At 37.1% G+C, this 26305-nt stretch overlaps 1 pseudogene; it reads right to left on the minus strand.

Annotated features, from left to right (window-relative positions):
* Window positions 1-1892: 1892 nt before the first annotated feature.
* LOC136309318 (GTP-binding nuclear protein Ran-like) lies at window positions 1893-3806 on the minus strand (annotated as a pseudogene).
* Window positions 3807-26305: the final 22499 nt, after the last annotated feature.

Raw genomic sequence — 26305 nt, forward strand, 5'->3', positions numbered from 1 at the left:
GACAACTTTATATGCAAATGCAAAAACATTCAACTTGTATGACGAATCATCTAAATGATACAATTTGTACTTTGTAACTTGTATATACATAGAAATTGTGTTCTTACTAGAATAGAAGAAAACTGCAAAATTAACTCAACTGGTTTGTTTATCTGTTTTGTTTTGATATACACAGATTTTCTACCTTTGGCTTACCAGTGAGTGAGGAAACATTGCCCTATCTTTTTCTTTTCATTCTCCTTTGATGTCATCATTTCCAGCATATGTGATTGGTCAAAAAAGAAAAATAAGAAGAATAAGAGCAAATATGACATGATCCCTTAATCACTTGTATTTGTTAGAAGGTCCCTCACCACCTTCTGTCTGCATTTGAAGCAAGTTCTGATTCAAATGAAAAGTGTCGTCTCCTGGAGTCAGCCATGCTCCATAATAACGCAGTTGTAGATGTAACACACTTACTTCGTACTTGCTTTGAGTCTTTCTAAACTCCCACATATCGGGGTCCACCAGAAATCAGTGGGCATGGGGCACTGCAAGCACTATATGAAAAAGGGGCCATAAGAACGGTGGATAAACATTGCTTCCAATTGCCTCTGCTCATTTACATGCTTTGTTGTCCCATTGGACTTCACTTACAAAACAGTTCAAAAATAAAAGTATTAAAATTTTCAAAACATTAACAACAGAGGCATTAAAATAAGCCTGGGGCCCTTCTGGGGTCCTGCATAACTGAATAGGTCAGACATCCATGAAACTGACCTTGTTAAGGTAGCTATCACCCATGAACAAATATTTCAAGTGATTTTCATCTAACTATACTATAAAATCTTCCTTAGATTGTGTGCAAAGCCTAGAATTAGAATCTACCTGTCTTTAAAACAGTCATTAAAGTCATTTAATATCTAGAAGCACACACACAAATACAGTTTTTTCAATTGTCCATTGGCTAGGCTCCCTGAGGGTTTTACCCCTGGAAACAATGCACCGTAGTGAGGATCGTGACCCACCTAGCGAGGCTAGCCCAGGCTAACAACGAGAGGAGAGATGGAAAAGTGGAACCTGCCTCTTTCACAGGCATTTTTCAGGCAAATCAATTGTAGAAAGGGGTATGAGAGAGAGCTGGTGTTCTGGACGTGCATTCCCTTAAAACTGCCCACACCTTCTCTCCTTGAAAGTCTGTGTGATCCTAGTAAAATGCAGTTCCTCAGAAGTTTAGTTAGGGCAGTAAAAACAAATTCATAAGTCATATAAAAAAGAAAGCCATAAAACTTTAACAAAATTTAAGTTGTTTAAAAAGCTTCAAGTTTTATCCAGAAAGTTTAAATACAGTAAGTCCTTGCTAGAAAAGCTGGATTTGTTCACATAGATGGGAAACGATACAGATTCTGGTGTTTTGTTGCCTATAACGTAATTCTGGGTGAAGGAGGTTAAGGAACTTAAATATGTTATTAAATTCTCAGAAACAAAAACCTCTCTCTTTTTTTTTGTTTTTTGCTTAATAGTGTAAATGTGTTTTTTTTATATTTTATTATTATTTTTATGATATTTGAAATACAATTTTATTCTGATTCTAAATGAAAGAAATCAGAATAATAGTAATAAACAAGGTTTTACCATTGACTATTGCGATGCACCTACAGCAGTCTTAGAGTTAAAACTCCATAAGAAAACAACTGCATTCCAAAATAGCTAAATAGGCAGCTTCAACAAAATGAAGGTATTTTTTAACTGCCAGATTCACCCTGAAGCCCGTTCATCTCTTTCAGATCCCAAAGAGCAAAAGCGCAGTTCTGCTTAGCCACAGAATAGAGGGAAACACACCACACCATTGGCATCCCCAGACAGTTCCCTCTGAAACTAGGTTCTGATGCTGGGCCCCAGCTTACCCTTGCTCACAGGTCGTCATGCTCATTAGAGAGAGTGGTGCTCTGAGCAAGCTCTTGATCATTCTGCCAAAGCTGAGTTCATGGCAGCCATGGATAGGTCAAAAGCAGGCATGGAGACCAACTCCAAGTTAAGATCACCTTAGTTTTCTAACAAGCCTGAAGATGGCTTCTGAAAGTTGTAGATACTTTTGGCAGAAGTGTTGTACTGAAGATTTTTCTTTTTTGTGGAAGATGATTGATCTGGCCTTAATTTCTTTTTTCTTTTCTTTTCTTTTCTTTTCTTTTCTTTTCTTTTCTTTCCTTTCCTTTCCTTTCCTTTCCTTTCCTTTCCTTTCCTTTCCTTTCCTTTCCTTTCCTTTCCTTTCCTTTCCTTTCCTTTCCTTTCCCTTCCTTCCTTCCTTCCTTCCTTCCTTCCTTCCTTCCTTCCTTCCTTCCTTCCTTTCTTCTTTCCTTCTTTCTTTCTTTCTTTCTTTCTTTCTTTCTTTCTTTCTTTCTTTCTTTCTTTCTTTCTTTCATGACAGAGACAGAGAGACAGGAAAAGAGAGAGATGAGAGTCATCAATTCTTCATTGTGGCACCTTAGTTGTTCATTGATTGCTTTCTCATATGTGCCTTGACAGGGGGTTATAGCAGATTGAGTGACCTTTTGCTCAAGCCAACGACCTTGAGCTCAAGCTGGTGAGCCTTGCTCAAACCAGATGAGCCTGTGCTCAAACCAGATGAGCCTGTGCTCAAGCTGGCAACCTCGGGGTCTTCTGTGTCCCAGTTCAATGCTCTATCCACTGTGCCACCACCTGGTCAGGCTGGCCTTAATTTTCTTGTTTTTAATACCCACTTTGTGACCACAAAACATGATGGGAAAGTTTTCACACACTGTACCAGATCTCTATACCAATTATGCACATTCCTGTAAGTAACTCTTAAAGCTACATCAAGCATTATAATGGCACACTGGTTTAGATGTAATAGCTGTTTCTCAGTCCATCAAACTTCTTCTGGCCAGCTGTGTCCCACACATTGAACTTAACAGAACCTCTGTTGGTTTGGAACACAAGGGGAGGGACCTCAGTGCCCAAGGTGGCTACATACTCCTTCTCAATTCAGCAGTCAGATGACATTTTATGAATACAGTTTTCCTAGTCCCACCATCACCAACCAACACAAGTTTGAACTGAATGTAGTGTTTTCCTTGGGTGGTAATGATGTTGTTACCTCCTGAAAGTGTCTGGACCCATGTGGCTGAGAGGTTCTTTTATATTTTAAACTCAGGTTATTTATTAATTAAGCACATTATATATATATATATATATACACATTCATTTTAAAAATGTAAATTAAAAAGGTTTCTAGGTAAAATCTTCTTGCCTTCAGAATTATTAAAAGTATATATTTACTGACAGGTAGTTGTTGGGCAAATAAGTTTGTAAAATTTGTATTTTTTTAGTTTGCTCACTTTTAGTGTCAAAAAAATGGCACAGGGCAGTGCCAGGTATGTGATCTGTAAAATTGCAAATTACCTTTCTGCTTGGAAGGGGCCATTGTCTTGCTAATGTTTGCTGAGAGAGAGAAGCTATGTTTGCAGAGTTTGTGCAGAAAAGTTGGATAAAGGAGTTGAGGAACAGAGGTGAGGGGCTTTTGCGAGCTCCACTGAAGCTGGTGGGACCTTTGATTCTAGGAAAAAGAAAAGACGATTCCCCTGGTTGTGGAACCAGAGAATGTTTCAGTGGCTTTGGGAGCCCTGAGTGAAAAGGAAGTGTTTTTTATTCCTTGTGTGTTTGCTCGTCAGCCGGTACAAGACTTGAATTAAGGAATGGTTCACCATTTTTTGGCTCCACTCTTTCTTTACCATCTGTCCGAATCTAATGGGAACCTGAATGGCCATGGCCAGGACGGCTGTGACTGTTGGCCTTACAACAGTCATTCTTATCACTGTATCTGCTTAAAAAAAACAAAAACCCAGTGGCTAAGATCTCATGCAGCTGGGCCTAATGTGCGAATTTGTCTTGTACTCCAAAGGACTATTATTTACTCTTCTTCTGAAATTAAAAATAAATGCTTATGTTCAATTCCTTCTAAATGTTGTTCCAATATTCTTTTTGATGATAAACTGCAAATCTAAGTTTCTTAAGATAATATTGCTTATAAAAATAAATGAACTTCAGACTCGGTAATCCACAAGGTATCACAGAGCTCATCTTTTAATCAACTAAGTAAGATCGCCACCTACATGTGCCAATGTAGAGCTGGGATGGCCTGAGAATGCAGCTCTGATAACCCATTCTTTGTTTACTGAGTCAGTGAACAAGTTAAGCTGCAGACACATGTGGTATAGGGACTGCTTTTTGTTGCTCATGTGGATTTCCACCTTAATACCCTTCAAGTGACAGAGTCTATAGGCACAGTCCCTTGAGAAAGAAGAAAAAAGAGTTCAAATGAGATAAAAGCCACAAAATGTTTTAGATTCTTTCCTTTGTGCTTTAGAGACTTGAATATGTTTTTGGATGAGCTGATTACAAACCACCCTGATACTGAGAGTGGGAAAGTGTTCTTTTCCACATTGATGAAATAGTTTGATTGTCATGTACTAGAAATGACCTCAACACATAATTGATCCTGCCTTTTAATTATTGTCAGGAATAGTGGCATAGGATCAACTATTCAAAACTCAAATCATAAGTTTTGGCAGATGTCCTCCAGCAGTTATTGGCCTGTATCCAACACTTCCATGTAACAGGTCAAATCATTCAGCTATCTATGGATACATTTTGCCAATTAATTTATCTTGAAGGTTCACCAGGAGTTACATTGTTTAAAATGAGATATGTTTTATAGATGCTTTGTGTGAGGTGTTTTATGGACATGGTAGGAGAGACTGGGTGTGGGGAATTAGTAATATGGCCTTGGAAATCAGCTAGGCTATATGTTGATTTGTTGAAGCAGAGGTAGAAATATTTTTTTGAGAAAATCTCAGGCCGTCTCACAGTAACTCCTTTGGCTCACCTCCAAGCAAAGGTGCCATGGTTAGTTTTCTGGCCTCTAGTAATCAAGTGTCAAGGATGTAACTCCACTTCGAAATTGCAACAAAGAATTCTCATAGCTTCTTTTTTCTTTTTTTTTCTTTTTTTGTCAAACAATATTAACCTTAAACTCTCTAGTGTCCAAATCTTCTCAAGGAGTCATTGCAATAAATAATATTCATGAAAGATATATGATCCACAGATTATTCTAGGTTTCCTAAATTTTATTCTGGGGTCAGTCCAGCTGCATATTTATAACACACTGTTTTGGAATAATGATTGCTTTTACTGCATGTTCTCAAGAGAATGGCACTGACATCATTAGGGGACATAATATAAAACATAATAAGAAACAACAATCATTAGCAGGGCTAACCCTAGGGATTGTGAGGACATTTTCACTTTTATAACACAGAAAGAAGATCAAATCACGATGTGTTTCCCTTACAGGAATTGTGTTTCTCTTACAGGAACTATGACCACATTTCCCTCTTTGTTTTGGGATTCAGTTCATCTCTAGCAGCTAGAATTTTGGGTATATATTTTTGTGTCTTAACCTTGCTCCTGGCTTTGTTTTATTTTCTGTTCACTTATTTTTTTTTATCAATTTTTCCTTCTCTTTTTCATTCTATTCTCTTTTATAGGCTGTAGTAATCTGACCATATTTAAGTAAGCTTTAAGTAAAATAACTATATATGAGATTGTGAAGATTTATAAACAAAAACCTTAGGTAGGGCTCGCATGCCCTACCAGTCATTGTCAATTACCCTAAACAGGAAAAGACATACTTTCCATCTCCAGTGAAAATGTTTTATACTCTACTATTCTAGAGGAAGAATGAAGTTCTTGACAGAAACCACTCAGAATGGAAGATTATTCCAAATCAGCCAATGAAAAGCCACCACACTTCAAACTCTCAGTGTCTTCCAGTGGACTCTGTTTACAACAGCCTCTTTGAAATCCCCCTTTCCTCTATAAAAGAACATTCTTCTCCTTTGTTGTCTGGACTTGCATGTGGTTTATTAGTCTGTATGTTTCAAATTGTGATTTTTCTTTGTTGTTCTTAAACAAACCCATTTTGCTGTGGAAATATCTGACTGCTTATTTGTCTAAGGTCAACAAAATAAACAAAGGAGTTCAAGATTTTATAAATGGAGCTATTTCCTCTGTGATCAAATCTTTAAATGTAATCATAGGATTGAATTATTGACAAGGGTAGGCCTGAAGGTCTTTAAAGGGTCAGGAAGCACTGAAGGTATGACCTTGGCACTGTTGTGTAGGAAACTGAAATTACCTAAGATGCTAATGACAGACACAGTGGAAGACCATGGCTGATCACTGAGTGACTGGGAAGCCCATATAAGGAAAATAAAAGTGTTGTACATGCAAATAGCAGTCCATGAAATTGGCAAGTTTCATGTGCAAGAACACAAAACAGTATTTAGAGAATAAATGTTTAGTATATTGGATTTTTTTAAAGCTCACAATAAATGATTGGTATAGGTAATGAGTAAAGGTGAGACAAAGCATACCAGAATGGGGATGGGTATTGGGAAGAAGATTAATGTTTGTGTGAGGAGGAGATGGGGTCCCACATTTGGAGAGGACTTAGATGATTAGGGCAGAAGGTCTGGATAGAATTCACAGGTGTCTGGTTCCAAGTGGCACCAATTCAAGTGTATCAGAGCCTGGTCCTTATAGGCCACTATCTTAACTCCTGATCAGCTTCAAATTTGGCATATCAAAGTTCTATTTCCTACTTAATTCTGTGCTTGCAAAATCAGTAGCATATGTACTACCTTCCTCAACTCCCTTAAGCCTCTCATTCTTACCTATAAAGCCACAAATCTAGAGTCAAAGTCAAGGAGAATAACTCAATTTGCGCTGGATGCAAAATTTACAAAAGCAAAATATTTATATCACCTTTTGTGTATCCATACTGTTTTTACCCAATCCGACCCATTCATGCATCCTGCAAACAGCTCCAATAAGAGGGAGCCCTGTGCATCAACCTGTTCTGTTTGTCACTCTGCTTTTTGCCTTGGTCCTTAATTCCAAGTCCACTCCTGAGTTTGTCTAGCTCCTGACCTTTTAGATTTCATCTTTTCTGCCAGGCTCTAAATTTATTCCTTTGAGCTGATGACAGATTTAGTGTTTTCAGTATAATCTTTTGTATTTTCATCTCAAATGGGATTTTATGCTGATCTTTGTCTAAATGTGCTTCTAGATACACGTACACCAAGTAGCTAGCTACCCTTCACATCAAATCTGCTACTGGGTGCTTACTCAGCCACAATGGTCAGAGTTCACCATCCTAAAGGCTTAATAAACAGGTCTGCTCCATCTCTCATCTAATCCTTTGTATTTGATGTCATATTCTATCAGCAGTCTGTTCTTCTCTAAGTAGGGACCTACTAATCTAATATTGCAATCTACCCCAATGTATCACTAGTCCAAGTGTGCTAATAGAAATTCTCCTAAGGGTTAAGTATATATATTTTTCAATTTGGTTTTTTCAGGATTTGGTCATAAAGTGTTAAAATTTATATCAAATAGCAATAGGGTAAGTAATCTGGTTGTTAACAGGACCTTTGGGGCTATTAAGCATTTGAAGATGGATAGCTACCCACCCCACATACTTGGTGAGTCCTTTGTTTTCTACCTGTTTCATCACCTGCCGTACTAGAGGAATAAAGTAATCCACAGGCAGGAAAGCAGATGTGGAGTAGAAATAATAACATGAGATGCATGATTAGAAAGCAACAATATTGTTAAAATAGCTGTTGCATTCTGTATATGAGTCTGAAAGTAGGGGAGTCTTTAGATAACAATTAAACTAATAACATGCCTGCACATTTAGTATAATTAACGAAGTAGTTAGTATTCATATCCAGAAATTACAATGAGAAAACTGAGACCGAAAAGTTTAAATAAACTGCTTAATTCACATAATCTACTAATCATAGCTATAATTTATTCTGCCTGTGCCATTCTAGGATTTTTTTTTCTTTTTTTTTTTTTTTGTATTTCTCCGAAGCTGGAAACGGGAAGAGACAGTCAGACAGACTCCCGCATGCGCCCGACCGGGATCCACCCGGCATGCCCACCAGGGGGCAATGCTTTGCCCCTCTGGGACGTTGCTCTGCTGCGACCAGAGCCACTCTAGCGCCTGGGGCAGAGGCCAAGGAGCCATCCCCAGTGCCCGGGCCATCTTTGCTCCAATGGAGCCTTGGCTGCGGGAGGGGAAGAGAGAGACAGAGAGGAAGGAGAGGGGGAGGGGTGGAGAAGCAGATGGGCACCTCTCCTGTGTGCCCTGGCCGGGAATCGAACCCGGGACTTCTGCACGCCAGGCCGATGCTCCACCACTGAGCCAACCGGCCAGGGCCAACATTCTAGGATTTAACTGCTTTAACTCACTTAACTGTTACATTTCTACGAGGTACTTACTTAGTTATCCCCATGCACCCATAAGTAAATGAAAGAACAGAAAAGTAAAATAACTTGCCCGTGACACACAGATAATAAATAATAGGGCAGGGATCAACTTCAGGAAGTTTAACTCAGAGGCTGCATTTAACTCTTTCTACTAAACTGCCCATATAAGGGGCAATGAGAATGGGATACTTTCCGGTGACAGCCTCCTGCCCCTTCTAGCAAGAGGGAGACAGAGTAGCAGGACATCTGTCTATATTTCTCCTTTGGCAGGGAGAGCCCTACTATGAACTTAGAAAGGAAAGGTGCCTTGTTGATACTCAGATAAAATGCAGAAAGGAGTGAAAAATGACTACTAATAAAATTTAAACCCAGGAAATGCCAGTTGCCTGCTGTAAGTGTGTGTAACTCCTCGGTATCGTTGAAAGATAAACACATAGCCTTCACAGGAAGCTATTTGGTTTGGGCAGCAATGATTTTTGACATTCAGGAAACTTGCAGTGCATACAGAAACATAAAGAGCTGCTATTGTACTTCTCAGCGGTGATAAAATGTTCCATAAATAACTATTTCACTTTGTTTCCTTCTTAGCAAAATTATCTTTGCTGCTTCGATAGATTTTCTACTATTTAGGGCAAGCTGCCCTAACCTCTGTCAGAAGAAAATGAGAAACACTGTCTGTATACAAGATAAGACAAATCTAATGGTTGTGTTTGCAAACATCAAATAGCGGTGGGCTCAAGAAGTGTGATATAAAGCTATCAATTAATTTTGTTGTAACTGTATGCACCTGTGAACAACTGCTTAATTAAAGAGGCAAACAGAAATCTCTCACAATAATACTTCACATTACTTGCACTTATGTGACTGTCAATTAGCTGGAGTGGATAAACACAATTGGAAGCGTGCCATGTGGACTTTTGGAAAAGGAGAGAAAAAAAGATATAACCAGGAGGTGTGCGAATAAAAAAAGGGGAACCCACAGATAAATATGGACAATTCTCTATGGGATAAATATCCGTTTCAATAAGGGAAAGAAAGTAAATGCTTTATATTGAAAAGACCAAACTCCCTCAATCACTGGAACAAAGCAAATGAAGCTTTCATACACAAATATACATCAAAAGGGAAAAGAGCTGGAGCATCTGGGCTGCTGGCAAACACGGCTCAGCGCTGGTGTTTTATTTCTGTATGAAAGAAAGCAAGGCGAATCCCTAAACTGCTTGTCTCCCAAGATAATTATATTCAACCTCAGGGTCTCGCCCTACCATTTTTCTTTGTCCATAGTTCTTTAGTCTTTCAAACACAGAAACAAAACAAAACAGAAAACACATAACTTTGGCAAAGAGATGGGGGAAGACCAGCTTAAAACTTGTGCGGAGAGAATGCCAAGGTTCCCCCTGGAAAAAAGAGAGGGATTAGACAAGTTAGAAATGTTCAGTTGTCAGCTCTGGCTCTCCGATGATTTATTTTGCTAATTGAAAGGAGAGGACTACGGAGTGATGAGATTGAAAATTGAACAGGCAACATTTGAATCATGATGCAATTACAGCCCACCATTAAAAGCCTCCTTCAACCTTTGTCATCAAAGAGGGCAGTGACATCGTCACTACGTTTATCCAGGTATGCTTGGGGAAATTTTCGATGATTTCTCAAGAAACCAGACAAAAGATTTTGCTCTATTACTGGAGAGCACGAGAGAAGAGTTGTGGCAGCCCTCTGAGCCCACAAAGGGTGGGAAGCTCCTCGAGGCTGGTTTGCCTCTTACTCTTGCTTCCAGGAGCGCCTGAGAGAGGACCCAGCACTCGGTTAAAACAAAAGTAAAAGAAAATTACACTTGAATAAAACAAAATACCCCACCTCACCCCCACCTTTCAGTTCTTGAACTTTTGAGGCAGGAACTAGGATTTATTTTGTGAGTGAAAACACAATTTAACTGGAAGAAAGCCAAGCTCACTTATCCAGTTTGCTGCTAAGTCCTTGCTTGTCCTGAGACATAAATCTAGAAAACATTTGCGAGGTTGACTAGTTACAGGTGTGACCCATGTGTATGCCAAAAATACTAATTTGATTATATACATTTCTTAGCTTTAAAGGGAAGGTGAGGGTATAATTCTCTCTCATCTTATCTCTTTGGACCTTTGGCCCCTTTACCCTTTTACCCGTTGGCCCCTTTACCCTTTTATCCATCCCTATTCTTGCCTTAGGCAACCACCACTCTGTTATCTATCTCTATAAACTTTAATTTCTTTTTTTTCATTTTTATTTTTTAGATTCCCCATATAAATGAGATCATATGGTATTTATGCTTTTTCTGTGTAATCTATTTCATTTAGCAAAGTGCCCTCAAGGTACATTCCTGTTGTCACAAATGGCAAGTTTTCATTCTTTTTTTTTTTTTTACAGAGACAGAGAGAGTGACAGACAGACAGGAATGGAGAGAGATGAGAAGCATCAATCATCAGTTTTTCGTTGCGACATCTTAGTTATTCATTGATTGCTTTCTCGTATGTGCTTTGACCGCGGGCCTTCAGCAGACCAAGTAACCCCTTGCTCAAGCCAGTGACCTTGGATCCAAGCTGGTGAGCTTTGCTCAAACCAGATGAGCCCGCGCTCAAGCTGGCGACCTCGGGGTCTTGACCCTGGGTCCTCTGCATCCCAGTCCAACGCTCTATCCACTGCGCCAATGCCTGGTCAGGCCTCATTCAGTTTTTAATGACTAATAATATTTCATTGTACATATAGGGCACATTTTGTTTATCCATTCATCCATTTAGGTTGTTTCCATGTCTTAGCTATTGTAAATAATGCTGCAATGAGCAGGAAGGGAGAGTACATATATCTTTTCAAAGAGATGTTTTCATTTCTTTTTCCAGATAAATACTGAGAATTAGAAATGCTAGATCACATGATAATTTTATTTTTAGTGTTTTGAGGAACTCCATAAAGTTTTCTCTAGTGGCTGCACCAATTTACATTCCCATAAACACTGCACGGGGGTTCCCTTTTCACATCCTCACCAACATTCATTGTTTCTTGTCTTTTTGATAACAGCCATTCTAACATGTGTGAGGTGATAGCTTATTATAGTTTAGATTTGAAATACCCTGATAATTAGAGATCTTGAGCATCTTTTCATGTACTTGTTGTTCATCTGTGAGTTTTCTTTGGAAAAAGCCTATTCATATCCTCTGACCATTTTTTTAGCTGATATTTTTTATTGAATTTTATGAGTTCTTAATATATTTTAGATATTGACCCCTTATCAGATATATGATTTGCCTATATTTTCTCTCATTCAGTAGGTTCCCTTTTGTTTTGTTGATGATGCAATATACATTTATAATATAAATACAGAGAAATCTCTCAAAATAATACATAAAATTATTGCCATTTTTGTCCCAGTGATAATATATGTCAAATCTGGCTCATCGTCTGTTTTTTTGTAAGTAAAGTTTTGCTAGAATACTGCATGCTAATTTGTTTACATATTGTCTATGGCTGACTTGACATGACGATGACAAAGTTGATTAATTACCACAGAGACAATATGGCCTGCAATGTCTATCATATTTACAGAAAATGTCTGCTGACCTCTGATTTAGTTGATGTGATTATAATTTTCTGTACATTTACCAAATGTCAGGTACTACAGTGTATCTCCTTATCTGATTTATATGATGTAACTCATTAAATTGGCAACAAATATATTCAGTTGATTTAATTTTTATCTTCATTTTCACAGTTGAAGTTTAAAGAGGTTAAGGATCTAGCCAGCTTTTCAGAGGTCAGTTACTCTTGGAAGCCTTTTTTGAGGCTGTGCTGCTGGGCTGTTAAGTAAAGATTCTGTTTAATCCTCTTGTGTCTCAATAACATCTGTAATTACCTGTGAGGACAATTATCACATGGTTGCTACTGCTGATTCTTTGTCCTGCTACTTGACCTCTAGACGGCCTGAGTAGTGTTCATCTCAATCTCCGCGATAGCAGCATTACAGGTGTTCTAAATTCTTGTTAAATAAATAAGTGAATGCCCAGATCTGTGTACATGGCTGTATCAGTATACTCTGGCTGTCATAAAAAAACAGCACAGACTGGGTGGCTTAAATACCAGACATTATATTTTCCCATAGTTCTGGTGGCTCAAAAGTCCAAGCTCGAGGTTCTGATAACTTTTGGTTTCCGAAGAGAGCCTTCTTTCTGGCGTGAGAACAGTCTCCTTCTCACTGTGTCCTTACATGGCAGAAAGAGCTCTAGGTCTCATCTGTTTCTTACGAGAACACCTGTTCTATTGGGTCAAGGCTCACTATTATGGTCTCATTTAACCTTAAACCTCTTCTCAAAGGCACTGTTTCTAATACAGCCACATGGAAGTTCAAAGCTTCATAAGAATTATGGGGGACACAATTTACTAGTAGGATGTATGGCAGAACTTAATGGTTGGTTGCTCCAATCTCCACTTTATATCCCCTTCTGTCCCGTTGTCTTTATCATAAAGTTTAAAAGTTAAACTTTTGATTGAAACTAGAGGATGCTACATGACAAAAAGTTGACATCATTAGTTCAGTCCATTTTCTTTCTTTCTTCTTGCTGCCTGAAGAACACAGACATGATAAATAAATGGGAAACAGTTTTCTTTCTATTATAAGGACCAGAGTTTTATGTCAACTATGGGACAGCTGGAAGGGGCCTGGATGCTCAAGGGCATTGATGGTCTGCATACCAACGTGGAACTGCACATGCCTGGACTTCTTGGTACATACTACAGTACTCGCAGTCAAATGCAATCTTAATTGATTTAACTTGTTCTAAAAAAAGATGACTTTACCCTAGTTCTTAGAAGTACCAGGACCATCTCTACTACTAGTGAAGTCTTTGCCATTGAGTAAGCCCCTCATCTTTGAAGAGTTGAGCTAGATGACTTCTGAGCATTCTTCTAGCTATGAAATTGTATTATTTGATGGTTCTGAAAATGACTAAGTGAGGAATAAGCCAGAATATTCTCAAATAATACAATATTAATAATCTTAAAGTAGACGGTTATTGGAAGCATTTATATGAAATTAATATTTTTCTTGTTTTAAAATATATTTTTGTTAACCTCCTGTAAAAGCCACTTGACCTGATGTTTTCTCTGGGATAATTATTTTAAATTTGTGATGATTTATTTTCTTAGAGAGATAATTTGCTTGACCTAGTAAGAGCTGACAAAGAATGGCACAACTTTCTCCTGTCCTGTTTGTAGACCATGCCACACTCTCAGATGTGTCCCTGTGATTCCAATTGACCCTTAAATATACTGTTAAGCACATATTTTAAATGTGACAAAATAATCAATAAACCTCATAAATATTGATGTCTTACAGAGGAAATGCATCTTCTACTTGAGATCAGCTTATGGAGTACAGCACCATCCAGTCATTCTTCATAAGTTCTGTAGAAAATCGTTGTCACATTATTTTTGCTTTCTTACTATGTCATTATAGAGTGTGTCAAGGATGCCTGTCAGGCACTTGTACCAACAATGTTTTGAAACCATGACATCATTTTGACACTAATTTCCATTTTTCCATCATTCCATAAGAAGACCCTAACATCTATTTTACAGCAAGCTTTTTACTGTCTAAGAACTAAAACATTAACCATGAATATGCTTCCATGAAAAAAAGAGACAAAAAAGACAGGTTGGTTGTTAATTGATGTGCTATGGATTAAAGTAATTGTTGTATATCCTGGTAATATGATATACAGTGATTGGACTGATCCCCTTACTTTAAGTCTCTGCCTAATGACATCCCCATTTTTCAATTTCTTAATAGCCGCAAGCCTATAGAAGGAAATCCTTGGCCTCACCAAGTACTTTTATTTTCAAGAATAACTCCAGTGTGAGTGAGATAAAACAGTGGGAAACAGTGATTTTTCAAAGTACTTTATGCTGTCACCCACCTCATCCAAGTCTGTCACACTTACAGTAAGTGGTTTCACTAAAATCTTTAAGTTTATTGATGCCTCCTTCATCCTTCATTGCAAGTTTGCATCTAGCTCCACCATGAGAGACTTTGTGTTACATGAATTGCTCTACACCCTGCAGGGAACCAGGTATGACTCAAGTGAGTATGAGCTGGGCATATCCTTGGATACTGGAGATGTGACAGACTTGTCCTGGTCCTTGAGGGAACATTTCCCTAACTAAATGAGCTTATTGTACTCAGATAGGTGAAAAATGTAATAGTCCACAGTTTGAAAAAAAAAAAAAGGTAGAAGGGCTTAATAGAAAAGTAAAGACGTGTTCTTATCCTAAATGGACATCTTATTATTTAGCAATAAGCTGAGTATCACAGTCCTAAGAATTTAGAGTTAAGTTGGACATTTAAAATTTTTTGTGACAAAATTCAAAAATTCAGGATTTTTTGTGCTTTAGAATTATGGTAAAGTTTATGGATCCTGGAGGTAGACTCTCTGTTGAGAAACTGGCTCTGTCCCTTACAAGATATGTGACCTGGGGCAAGTTATTTAACCTCCCTGTGCCTCAGTATCTCTATGTGAAAATGGGGGTAACCTAACTTAAGAAGGTTATTATAAGGATTGACTTAATACACCTAATGTGTTAAAACAATGTTTTACATACTTATTCAATAAATAGTAGTTATGCTAAACAAAATTTTTAATCATTTTTATGAACATTTTATTGTTAAGGATGAATCCCAGAGCACCAATACTCTCAGTAATCTTCAAAGCATCACCTGCTCAAACTTTATTCTGATACACTGTGATGGCTTTGTGATGTGTTTTCTTAGCTTGGCTGAACTACAACTGTAGTTTGCTTTGTGAATGTTTCCAGTTAGGGTGAACTAAGAAGGAGAGTCTCTGAGCAGAGCTGAAGGACAGAAAAGAAGCAGCAGCCATTTTGTAGCATACACACCCAGTTATTCAATTACATACTAACCAGGTACAGCTATGAAGAGATTTTGTTGATGCAAGTAAAGCTCTCAATCAATTGCTTATAAGTTGTTTACAGGGGTGGACTTGACTTAATTTTGATATCTCTTCATTCTGAACTTCTCTTATTATAATTTTTGATGCAATTTTTCATAGTTTGTTTTCTAATTTTTATTTTCCTATATTTATCCTACCTCCCATGGTTTTTTCACTACTGGACTACAGTGTTCAAATAAAGTGAAAGCCTTTAAAAGAGGTTTTAGACCTTTCCTAAGCCTGGACTCCAAGCTTTAGCTCACGCTCCTAGAGTTTCATTCTGCCAGTTATCTTTGCTTCTTGACTGCCTGCATGTGGGTTCCAAGCTTCAGTTTGGGGTTCTAACTTAGAACCTTACTGTCCTAAATGTCTGCCCTACAGACTTCAGGATTGCTTAGCCAGTTTGCAGATTTTAGTGTTGAATCTACTCTTATAGTAAATCTATCAACTATGAGTCTACTTATCAACCTTATCTATCTATCTATCTATCTATCTATCTATCTATCTATCTATTCAATGTATATAATCTATTTATTACTAGTTTTGTTCTTCTGGCTGTATCCTGACTGATATATACTATTACCAGAATAGAATTTTGGCCAATAATATTACATATTTAAACCACCTTAAAATTCAAATCCAGTCTTTCAGATACTTGAAATAATTTACAGTGTAGATAATAATGATAAAATCCTATTAGAGGAATTGTATAAAGGAGACATAAGTTAGTTACCACATTAGATGTGACTTAAAATATAATAATATCAATGGCTAAATATTTGAACATTAGGGACTGATAGTGCGAAACCATGAAATGGAGGATAAATGTAGAAAATAAAAATTTGGAAAAATATGGAATACTCTGCCAAAAATTATGAGATTAAGGCAAAACAAAAAGATAGGGAGATGTAAAGAAGATGCAAGTTTGGGTAGAACAGAATTTAATGCAAATACAAAGAAAAAAAAGATGGTAATTTTTATTACAGTATAATTAAATTATATCTTCATTCCATTATAATTTTTATTATAAAGAAATATCAATATCACAATATATAAAAATTTGATAAAAACAATTCCTTAGGACTCCAAGATGTAGTGTTGTTATTATTTTCTTGCTTTCTATTTGATGTTGATTTTTCTGAATGTATTACTTTAAATTTGGGGACAAGAAAATAATATACATTTTTTTTCTTTGTATTCTTTAGTAATTGAAAAATATATATAGTAGAAAAACTCTTCTTGTCTTAACCCACTACAACTTTGGTTGGCTGAAGACTGGCTCTCACAAGAATATAGGAGTTGTGAAGGAAATATTTCCCCCAAGTATGAGAATGCTATAAAAGACTTACTGTCAAATGATAGTTATCCATAATTGCCTGTCATTAGGGCAACTTTCTTAACATCAAAGCATATGTTTTTGCTTTACATACCAAAGCAAATACAACTTTAACTCACTGGTACAAGTTTATACTCTACAGTGTGTTTTCTTTAAGTTGACGTTTTACTCTTCAGGAGAAGTACTGTATGTGTTAAAAATACAATATAATGCAGCCTGATAGGTTAGAATAAGTGGTAGTGGAGGACTGAGACTCATAAGTTCATTTTTAGTTGAATGAAAAATTTACTAGCCTTTTGAAGTGACACACAAGCAAATTGTCAAGAAGAACTACTGGGATTTACTACTCAATACCAAAAACTTAAAAACAATCTTAATGACACTGAGGCCGGGTCAGTAAACAAATTGAATATGCAGACCATGGTTCATTTTGTACTACGGTTTATGTAGAAGATAAAAAAATAAAAATGTTATTAATGACTAACCTTTGAATACTACTTTATAATTTTTGAAATACTTTGGTGTTCATTATCTAATTTAATCCTCAAAACATAATATAAACAATCTATACTTAAGCTGAAACCTTTAAAGGGAATTTACAGGATGTACAATATGTAAATCAAGTTTTCTAGAAAGCAATGGACAAATATAAGACAAATTTTACATGAACTGGTTTCATTAGACAGATGGTAAGAAAGAGGCACATTATCAATCTGAAATATATGGAAAAAGGGAAATGATATTTACATTACTTTGGCTGAAAAACAATGCAAAATACCTCAAGGTGGCATGTATTTGACTGTACCTGTTCGAATCTCTTCCTTCCTTTGCACTCAGTGCCTGGTTAACTTCGGCTCTGAGTTCATAAGAGCCTAAAGCTAACTGAAGGAATTGAATAAAATTAATTCTAAATGGAATGAATACAATGTTTGGCAAGTAGATTGGATAAGATAAAGAAACTTAAGATGAGAGCAAGAAACACAATTTGCATAGTCAGTCATTTAGTAAGTGTTCTTTTTTGGTTTTTTGTTGTTGTTTGTTTGTTTGTTTGTTTTTGAGTACCTAGTGTGTACCTGGCACTTTCCTGCATGATGGAGAGACAAAGGTGAGCAAGAAAAAGAGGAGCTCTGTTCTCTTCAACTCATTGTCCACTGGGAACGGCGCGAGGCAAGTGCTCAATAAATGGTACAAGCAAAGAATCCTTAGGGAAAATGTTTATAACAGCAAAATGTAGGGTAGACAAGAGCAGGTGGGTCTGGGGATAGTTTCAAAAAATGCTAGGATTTTCTAGTGTTAATTTCTAAATATTCACTCAAATATTAAGCCTGAGTACTTAGAAGAGATTAGTAAGTTAGTAATGAAAGATGTGATGAATGTTAACTAGATTCACTGAGTGATCATTCACATATATGCAGATACCAAATTATTATGTTGTACTCCCAAAACTAATGTAATATATTAATTATATCTCAATTTAAAAAATATTTTCACAAAAAAATAGAGGAAATGAGAGAATTATTTCTGGGAAGAAAGAGAGAGCATGAAATAGAAATGCCTTTTCACACAACACATTTCTCTGCAATAGTAAATAGAAATGTGGGAGCAGAGGAAAGGTTAGAGAACAAGTATATAGAACAATATTAAATTTAATTATCATAGGCAGAAGAAAATCCCCTTAGGTCATCAAGAAAATAATCAAATGAAGCAAAAAGACAGCACTTTTCACCAAAATATGTACTTATTCAGAAAAGCTAATTTGCCATTTGAGTACAAAGCGTTTACCTTGTAAATATACATACTGGATTTCTTTTGCAAATAGTAAATAGCAAAAGCCAGAAAGGCCAAATACAGACATCTTGTTTCTTCTACATTCTTTGATTTGTTAATTAAGAAGTTAAGACAGATAATGAACCTCAATTTTCTACATTCCCATGCAAGTAAGTGTGAAAACATTTGGGCCACTGGAAGTATTGAACAGGATCTGTAGCTTATTATTCACCAAGGGAAAATTCCACTTTAAATATTGATTTACGCAGCCCAGTTCTGATTGCTGCCTCTGAACTATCACTGCTTCCAGAGTCAGGAAACAGAGTCAGCCTAGTTCTGATTGCTGCCTCTGAATTATCACTGCTGCCATAGTCAGGAAACACGGAGTTATGTGAATCAGAACTGTGCGAAGAAGCAAATTCTCCATCTTGCAAGGACACAAGGAGTGCTACTGCCAATGCAGGTCAATCAAGTTATAATGGGCTCTAATTAGCACTCTGCAAGCTGTTAAATTCTTCACCTGCAGCTCAACAGCAGTTGAAAAGGTGTGAATTTTATCTTTGCTTTGAAAACATCACAGAGTTTTTATTTTTCTCCATCTTTTTTCTTATATCTTAACCAGCATAGAAAAACACAAAAAGAGAACGAGAAAAAGGTGGTTAAGATTCAAAAGGCTGTTATTAAGTTTTCATCTTTGCAATCATAAGATACCTACCTACATAGCTTCTAGCCCTCAGTTTTCAGGTCTGTAAAATGGGCTGGGAATAAAACACCCAGCTTGCAGAACATTGTGAGGAACAACTATTTAATGTTCCTAATGCTCTTTGAAGATGAAGCAAATGATTCATGTACTAAACGTTATAATCACCAACCTAAGCCCAGTCAGAAATATCAGAAAACTTAAGTTAGCTTTGTGTGAATAGAAAACTTATTCTTGATGTTTATAGTTTTATATTTCTGACACTAACTCAAATTTCAGAAAGTTAGAAATTTAAGGCAAAAAATATAGAGAAAAAACTTATGCTGCTTCATCTCATATCCCTTCTGATCTTGAACTAGATAGCATAAAGCAATCTGGGCTTGAATTGGAAAGAGTGTTTCTCAGATGGTATTCATCATTCCTTACTCATCAGCATGGAAAAATTAATTTAGCATATGTAGGTGTAAGGGTAATTGTGCATGAAAAATTATTTACAAAGAAAGCAAAAATGATCCACTAATCATATTTGTTTTTGGTGTCTTATTTCACTTCCTTTTTATGCTAGATAATTACAATTTTAGAAAATTTAAGCCATATTGTGTTTTTCCTGTTGTCTGTTTCAACTTGCAAGCACTTCTACATTAAAATTGCCATCAGTAAACATATGTGTTGGGCAAATAAGTTTGTAAAATTTGTGTTATTTGGTTTTACTCACTTTTATCGTTAAAAGTGGCTGCTGACCACGTGATTACATTGCCCAGGTGATACCTTTCTGCTTGGGAAAGAGCTTGGTTATGCTAATGTGTGCTGGAGGAGGGGCTGTCACCCCGAAAAGTTTTAGGAGAGGGAGGCCATTTTTGCAGAGGCCACATTGTTGCAGGGAGGAGAAGCAGCCAAGATGGCGGGGTGCTGAAGGAGAAGCCAGTTGGTGCAGAGTTTGTGCAGAGAGAAGGAGATGGGGAACAGAGGTGAATAAGGCTGGTGAGGCCTTTGATTCTAGGAAAACCAGTAGAGAGTCAGTGGCTTTGGGAGCCCTGAATGGAAGTGTTTTCCCGCTGTGTGTATTTACTCGCCTGCCGGTGGCCAGGCTAGAATAAAAGATGGCTCACCAGTTTTTGGCTCTGCTGTTTCATTGCCATCTATCTGAATTCAGTGGGAACCTGCACGGGCCAGGTGGCTGTGATGGTGGCTGTGGCTACTGGCTGTACAATATGAATGCCTATTAAATGCTTTAAACTTCAACAGATCCTGTTTGGAACTAAAAAAGAAAATTCCCAATTTTCACAGACCACAAATTTAATTCAGTGACAATGTAATACAGTAAAGAATGCTTAACCTTGCCAAATATTAAAAATAATATATGCTCAGAGAAAAACCATATTGGACAGGAGAAGAAGAAAGAAAATAAACTTTTCCAACCTGTGTTTTATATTATTTATCATATGGAGATTATATGTGTTGATTGTTTTAAGCATCCAAATTACTTTTTTTTTAAAGCAAAATGTAATCAAAACCCAACAGATGAAGAGAAGACTATTAAGAACTGAAAGTGTCAGGCCAGTAGGGTTTGTTTACTGGGATTGTGATACTAGCAAGTCTGGGTCTTGAAGTATCAGTTTCTATAGATCAACAACTCCCACACATGTACTCAGGCTCCTGTCCTGAATTTCAGACCTATATTCAAATGTTTATGAGTTACCTTCAATTGGATGTCCTGCGGGCAATTCAAATTCATTTGTCTGAAACTGAATGCAATAAATTTCCTGACTTTGTCACGCTGTGTCTTATCTCAATGAATGGTTCTGCTATTCACCAGGAGTGCTGCATTAGAACCCTGAGCTTCATCATTGACTCCACTCCCTAACAACCCACATCTTATCCGTCACAAAGGCATATCAGTTCTATTTGTTAAATATTACTAAAATTTGTCCATATTACTTAAATCCCCCATCCTAGTTTATGTCACTGTCATCCTTTGGCTAAGTGAGGGTATTTCACTTGGGTGTCTTTATTGAGAGCAATAGAAATGACTTCAGTTTTCTTAAGCAAAGATTGTGATTTTATAAAGAGGATCTAAGGTAGCTCTTAGAATCACAGGGCTGGTTGAATATTTTGGCTTGAAAAAAATAGGAAGGTGGATAAAGGTCACAGGAATAAATGATATCTCTGTTGATTTGAGTGAACACCATTATTTTGAAAAAAATTGTCACTTATCTCAAGGGTAAAGCTATATGAATTGAGTATGTGACTGTTCTAACCTGAGTTCTTTGCTCAATCCTTGGCTAGGTCTGGGAAAGACACTTTGAGGGGAAATTAGACGCTGAGCAGGGAACCACTGTAAGGTGTGATATACCCCTCCCTAAGTTCCTTTGTTTCCCAGTTTACCTCTTTCCCTCCCTTCCACTCTGCACACAGCCAGAGTGACCTTCCTGAAATGCAATGATATTCCACTAAAAACACTGCAATGACAGCCTATTTATCTCAGGAAAAAAGTCCTCACAGCTTCATGAATTGCTCCTCCCCTTAAAAATAAAACAAAACAAAAAAACCTTCAGTCTTTGCCATTCTAATTCCTCCATTGCTCTTATATTCGAAGGAGTTCCCACAACACTGAAATTATGGAAAACCACTCCACATTTTTCCTCTGGATACTTCAAAATACTCTCTACCTAAAATACTCTTCACTCTGCCCCTCCCCCCTCTCCCATAACCCGGTTCATCTCTCCCAGCATCAGCCTGCGTTAAAACTGCTGGTATACTTGTTTGTCTTGCTTCATTCATGCAGTGGGTTAAACAGTGTCTTATAAAATTCATCTCTACTCAGAACCTCAGATTGTGATCTTTTTTTTTTAAAATAATATATTTGCAGTGTAATTAGTTAAGGATCTGGAGAGTAACTCATGCTGGATTTAGCATGAGCCTTGCATCCAATGACTGGTGTGCTTCCAAGAGAAGAGGTCCCAGAGACAGAGGACAGAATCAAATGGGTATGTACAGATGGAGGCAGAGGTTGGGTTTATGCTGCTGCAAGTGAAGGAATGCCTGGGTCTACTAGACACTGGATGAGGCAAGAAAGAATCCTTTTCTAGATATTTCAGAGGGAGCATGGCCCTGCTGACACCTTGATTTCAGATTTCTCGACTCCAGAAGTGTGAGAAAATAAATTTCTGTTGTTTTAAACTATCAAGGTTGGAGTAATTTTTTATGGCAGCCTCAATAAACTAATATATTTGATAATATGCTCTGTTAGAAATAGGAAAGACATTCATGTTGTTTATTTTATAACCCAAAAGCTTAGCATGATGCCTGTCACATAATAAGCTTTCATAAATATTTAGAGAACAAGTGAATAAAGGCAGGTCAGCCATGTGTTCCCCACATTCCTTGTACACCAACTCTTTGTTCTATCTTAGTCCATCGTCATCCATGTGGTGGATGTTAGCTCTCTGTCTTAGTAATCCACAGACACAATAAATTAATACTAATAATTACTCTTAAAATTATACCTCAGGATTACTTAAGCTAAAGTACATATGAAAGTATATACCCACATGCTATAGAAGGTCAGATCTCAGTAGAAAATACAAAAGATTTTATATTAAAGAAAAGAGAGAACCTGAGGTTTCTGAAGTTGTCATCTTTTCCAGATTCTTTAGCTTAATGAACTTGTCTGATCCCAATATTTTGCACATATTTTTAAAAATTTTAAGGTTTTATCAAACAAACACAAACATCTTAAATTCCAGCACCTCATCTTCTGGGTAAAAGAATATTAATTTGATTAAATAAAAATTTGAAACAGAAAACAGTGCCCATCTAGTCTTGAACACAAAGGAAAATAAGTGATTATATAGACACTATCCTGGAACCAAACAGATCTTTGATTTTGAATGTCTCTTTGCATTTGGCAATACTGGACATGGGTCATATAGATTGTATCAGTTTGCTTTCAATATTTATATACCAAGTGGACATCAGTTCATTTTGAAGCAACAGTCACATGAGCAAATCAAAATAACAAAGACTTGTATTTGGGTTCAGATCTTCTTGCCCTTTGTGGAGTGTGAAACACATAAAACGTTATAATAAAGTATTATACTTTATGTACATCAGTTAGGATTAAGAAAGGAGCTGAACTTCCAGGGTTATTGAGAACTCGGTACTTACAAGCTCCATCAGTCATTGTCCAATCTCACAAATGGAATAACAAACCTTGTGTAAAAGCATTAGCACTCACCCTGAAGAGCTATATGCAATCTGTCTTAATTTTCTAAATTTGAAGATTTCTTAGATGAAACATTTTATGATTGCTTTCCATGAAGAGTTTATGTTGATGCTTTCTAGCACCTCCTAACAAAAATTATATCTCTCATTACTTATTATTATACATAAGAAAAGACTGAAAATTGTGGGAGTTGTCATTTAGAATTGTAGTCTATGATACATAGGCAACAAACTTGCTAACCGGGTAAGAGTGCTTTATAAATTCTATAAATTAATGATATACCTGAACATAAAAATGTTGACTACAATTTTCTGCCCTATGCCAGAAGCCAGGTGTTTGAAACTCACATCATATAAGATAAAAATAAATAAATTAAAAATTTGAATAAAAACAAAATATAAATCTTGATCATTTTTTGAAAAGTGAGAAGTATCATTTATCATTTAAATTTTTCACAAGGGATGTTTAATTTAAGAAGCTTAAAATGTATTGCTGATGACTGAAGGAAAGCCAATTGACCTAAGCAGTTGATTGAGTACTTGGGAGTACTACCAAGGAATATGTATCCACCAATGGAATGATCCAGTTATATGGCACTAAACAATGATACTCTGTATATGCCAAAGGAAACTGTAGACACAGACTTCCTGAGGCAGGTTTGGAATATTGAGGGCTGAAGAAAAGAAAGGCATAAGAGCCTTTCTCTCATTCTTGGCAGGAACAATGGAGGTACTTCTCCCTCGCATCCCCCTCCCACACATTTGGTATGTCACAGCCAAGTTTCTCAGCTCATTAGACCAATTCACTGAAAAATAGAATGAAGACCAAAGAAAGAATGGTTTTTTGAGTTGATACATGTGGACACAACTGCTACAGGATGTCACTACATTTCATTGGGGGGATGTATGACAGTCACAACTTGATAATTTCTCTTAATTTTTAGAATCTGTCCTCAGAAGTCTAGCCCTCTCTTATCTCTAATGACTGTTCACATACCTTCTGTACTCAAGTCTCTCTCTACTAGATTTTTTTGTGTAAAGATTGCTTTTTTGGCATACTATCTGAGCTCCATTATGTTTACTGATCTATTCACTATTCTTCATAGATATCCTCTTAATTAGTTTACCAGAGGGAAATTCCGGGATAATTTGAGGACCTACTAATACCTTTTTTTTTTTTTTTTAGTGAGAGGAGAAGAAGCAGAGAGACAGACTCCCACTTGCACCTGGACTGGGATCCACCTGGCAAACCCACTAGGGGGTGATGCTCTGCCCATCTGGTGCTGTTGTTCCATTGCTCAGCAACAGAGCCAATTTTTAGCACCTGAGGTAGAGGCCTTGGAGCCATCCTCAATGCCAGAGGCCAACTCACTCAAACCAATCGAGCAATAGCTGTGGGAGGAGAAGAAAGAGAGAAAAAAAAGAAGAAAGAGTGGAGAAGCAAATGCTCGCTTTTCCTGTGCCCTGACTGGAAATCGAACCTGGGACATCCACATACTGGCTGACTGTCTACCACTGAGCTAACTGGCCAGCACCTGACCTACTAATATTTCACACTCAAAAATCCACACTTATAAACAATATTGTCACAGCAATTCTGTTTTGGAGTTGGTATAAAATGCTCTGGTTATAAAAGCAGAAGAGGAGAGGTTGACAGTTGAGGACCACAATTTCTAGGTCACTTAGTCCAAACGCCTTCAAGAAAATCTGATTGGCTCAGCTTAACCTTTAGATTAAATTTCTGAAGTCAGATTTTAAATCCCTGACCAGTTAATTATGGTAGGGAAAGAGAAGGCAGGATTGTTCTGTTAAGACTAGAAAATAGGGGCTGATTTTGAAGCAGAATCTCTTATTATAACAAATGAACAGAGAAACAAAAACTTTAACTGGGATTTAAACCAACACCCAACTGCTCCCTCTATTACTTCTTGATGGCAGTTCTTGGCTGATTTTTTTTTGTTTTGTAACATGTAGTTTTTGGTAATTGCATCAGCTCTTGTGGTTATTAACTACCACATATATCCAGCTCTACATTGTTAATGCTGACCTCTTTCCTGAATCTTAAATCTAAAAATCTAACTACTTGTTATATACAGTTGTTGGGGTGACCCAGAAATCACATCAAACTGGACATGCACTTACATTAAAAAAATTACTGAGAATTAGCATTGATCTTTTTAAAGCATTCAGGACATTGCTTGGAATGAAGTAGATTCTCAATGAAAGAAAGTGTCTATTTGTATTGTTTCTATAATGAAGCTCATCACCCCCTTTCTACCAAATCTGTTCTTCTTTCTAGTTCTCCCATCTTGAGTAATTCACTGCTATTTACCCAGTTTCCCACACCAGAAACTTGATAGCCGTGCTGACTCCTCTCCTCTCTACCATCACTCTTGATCTACCAATTGTACCTACCAAGTATTTCTAAAATTTTAAGTTTCTACCTATCCCCCATATTTGTTGTTCTAAAGGTACAAAGAGAAAATAAACATTTCTGAGAAAACAAAACAAAAAACAACAACAATAGCCATTAATTCCATTGAGAACAGAGGTGAGGGAGGCAGAGATGAAAAAGAGTGAGAGAAAGTCTGGTGAGCTGGAGAGGTGCTGTGCCTGTTGAGTAGACAATAATTGAAACTGTGGCTGTGGCCATGCTAGATGTTCTCAATGTGATCAAGCTCTGGATGCACAGGAGCAACAGCAGGCAGCAGAATACCAGCCTTGAGCATGGTGGAGGGAGAGGGAAAGAGATGTGTTGACAAATAATGTGATGCGTTCAAAAAGAGGGTCCTGCAGCTGTCATAGGGAAGGGGGATGAGGGGACGGGATCAGAGAAGGTGAAGGGATTAGTGAAATTATATATACATAACCAAAATACAGAAAAGGGGACAGCAAATCCCAGAAGGAAGGGGGGAGAGAGTTAGGAGGAGGGAGTCTAAGGGGGTGTAATGGGGGCACACATAGTTGGAG

This window comes from Saccopteryx bilineata, chromosome 6 (genome assembly GCF_036850765.1).
Source record: "Saccopteryx bilineata isolate mSacBil1 chromosome 6, mSacBil1_pri_phased_curated, whole genome shotgun sequence".
Classification (NCBI taxonomy): Eukaryota; Metazoa; Chordata; class Mammalia; order Chiroptera; family Emballonuridae; genus Saccopteryx; species Saccopteryx bilineata.